The following is a 2,665-nucleotide window of genomic DNA, read 5'->3' as shown; positions in this document are numbered from 1 at the left end:
CTCCCAAGGTCAAGCAGATTGCCTTCTTAGCATCACTAAGTAAATAACTAGCAAGGTAGACTCACTCCTTCTGCATTTGGGGGGACGATTTTAAAAGTGTCTTAGGTGTTGAGTGGGTTCACTTGCACCCATCAAATCCCCACATTTCTACGTGTCCAACAGTAAAGACACTAAGTGATTGGCTGGCCCGATGTTCATTGTTGGAATCATTACTTTTTAGGAAACCTTAGGTGAAAAAATATTCCTTTTATTCACCTGCCAATATCCTACAAGGGAGGTTTGTTACATAGTATGTTCCACATCCCTACAGAACTCAGTGTCTCATATAACATCTGGGCAGGATGATTGCAGTACACAATCCTGTAGTGCTGGTAATCAGATTAGGCAGATTACCTACCCAAAAACCTGTCTGTCACTTACAAAGCGCTATGCTAAGACCCAGCCTTCCAAGATAAATTAGAAGAAGTCATGCATAGCTATTCTCCGTCTTGCTAACTATTTGAATGGGCAGCATTTAATGATATTGTCATGGGCCACTATATTCATACTATAGCTGAGGCCACGCAAAATCAGTGAACATGAAAAGAATAACCTGGACACTTCAATTGCTAGGCAAGATCAGGAAATGGTAGCAGAGATTAAGGGATTTCCTTTGGAGGACCAGGGAGAAATGCCACTGTAATAGAAAGGCTACGATGTATAGGCTATACTTCATATGTGGCAAGAATGCATACTGTGGTCCAAACAACATGTTCTCTTTTGTTGCTTCTTGAGTTCATTACATGTTGCACCTGTGTACTACTATGTGTAATGCTTCTGTGCTGAGATTTGGTGGTTAAGATGAGAGGCGTAAACTATGATATTACCATTGTGGCTTTCTGATGAATGGCCTATTTGATGAATGGCAAAACCAGACACGAATATTGCCTCCGGAAGAATTCTCTAATAACTTTTGTTATAGCATCAACAGTTGCCAATCATCCCTTCCAGTAGCAATGAAGAAATTGAAATTATTTTATGAGAAATTAATGTCAACCACACCTGTATCTGATGTTTCATCTGATGTTGACAAATTGCTGCACTATTTGTGGGACGCACACGAGGCATCTATTGACTCAGCACTTCAACAATTCGAAAGCAGATTAGAATTCATGTCAGACCCCGAACAGCAGTTTAACAAAGACTGAGCAACAGCGGAGAAGTTCATTGGTGGTGTCCATTTTGGAACCAACTATGAGAATATAAATACATGTATGGCATATTTACCACACCGTATGCTGACGAATGACGATAGATGTCCATTCATCACTGACTTCACAGCAAAACAAAACATGATCTGCCAAATGTTAAAACTGCTAAAAGACTTAAATACATTAAGCGGAAGCTTTGACAGCAGACCTAAACAAGTGAAAGTGGCCATATTCTTTGTAGCCATTCATGACACTGATAGTGAATGTTGTGACGGTCCCCTGGTGAAGGCACTCCAGCCGAAACGCGAGTAGTGTGTTTCAACCGACACCCAGCCGTTCCCACTCTTTACAACCATATTGGATCGCGCCATTTGTTTATACTGTGTAATGTAACAAGTTATTAGAAAACCTATGAATGTTAAATGAATTGGCTTTCATGAATACAAATATATAAATAGTGCTTTCTACGTCTATCACAGGAGATTGTACAAGAGAAATGATGTGTGTATCCCCATCAATATAAAGGAATATTTGTAGGAAGGGACTGTTTTGCAACCGGCTCCTGACCATAAAGAGGAGATGGAGCAACTGGTTATGGTACGGGAGATGATGGGGTACTCACAGATATGGAAGTTGGGAAGACTCCGGAATTGTTCAGTCATAAACTTTATTCGGATGAAGAAAAAAATACAACCATAAAAGTGCATATAAAAATATATACAAACAATATAAAAAAACAATCCACCATCCAATCTCCAGAATATTTAGTATGTAATACACAATAAAATATGCAACCCCAATTCAATTTCAACGATATTGTGTAAAAAGGTAAAAAGAAAAACATAAAATTATGTATACAAATAATCTAGATATTCTTGGCAATATTTAGTAATTTAAATAGACTTAAAAGGGCCAGGTAGATCACCTGACAATAAAAATGTATAGTACTCATTCCATTATCTATTGTAATATGCTTTTTAAATTTTCATAGCATTCAATATAAAAAAGTGCAATATTGCTACACACATAGGGGTCACCTAGTGTCACCAAATAGTTCATTGCAGCTTTGTGGGTTCTAATATTCTGAGCGACAAGCATAGGTTTCAAGTAGCGGAGCCTCAAATTCTGGTACAATTTACAGAACAATAATAAGTGCAGAGTGCTTTGTTTGCTATAACCATCACAGGGGTCACATCAGAAGGGCAAGACCTCATGTGAGGAAAGGTAACTTGATGATGCCCAATATCACATCTCTGCCTTGTCAACACAAAATAATGGTTATCCCCCCTCCTTCTTATCCACGGACTTGTAGAATGTTACAGATGGTTTGTTACCATCTTGTACCTCACATTTATCCAGCCTTGTATTAAAATATATATTTTCAATTATATTCTTGGTAAGTGTTGTAAACTGAGTAATGTCGGACCAGATAGACAAATTAAACAGTTTAACAAGAATAGAGTTAATATAGGATA

At 37.9% G+C, this 2,665-nt stretch overlaps 1 pseudogene; it reads left to right on the top strand.

The window, feature by feature from the left end:
- Positions 1-840: 840 nt before the first annotated feature.
- On the top strand, positions 841-1,502 carry LOC146785501 (protein LEG1 homolog; annotated as a pseudogene).
- The last annotated feature ends 1,163 nt before the right edge of the window (positions 1,503-2,665 follow it).

This window comes from Triturus cristatus, chromosome 11 (genome assembly GCF_964204655.1).
Source record: "Triturus cristatus chromosome 11, aTriCri1.1, whole genome shotgun sequence".
In the NCBI taxonomy this organism is placed as follows: Eukaryota; Metazoa; Chordata; class Amphibia; order Caudata; family Salamandridae; genus Triturus; species Triturus cristatus.
Note: the sequence above shows the minus strand (reverse complement) of the source record. Positions and strands in the feature narration are given on the sequence as shown.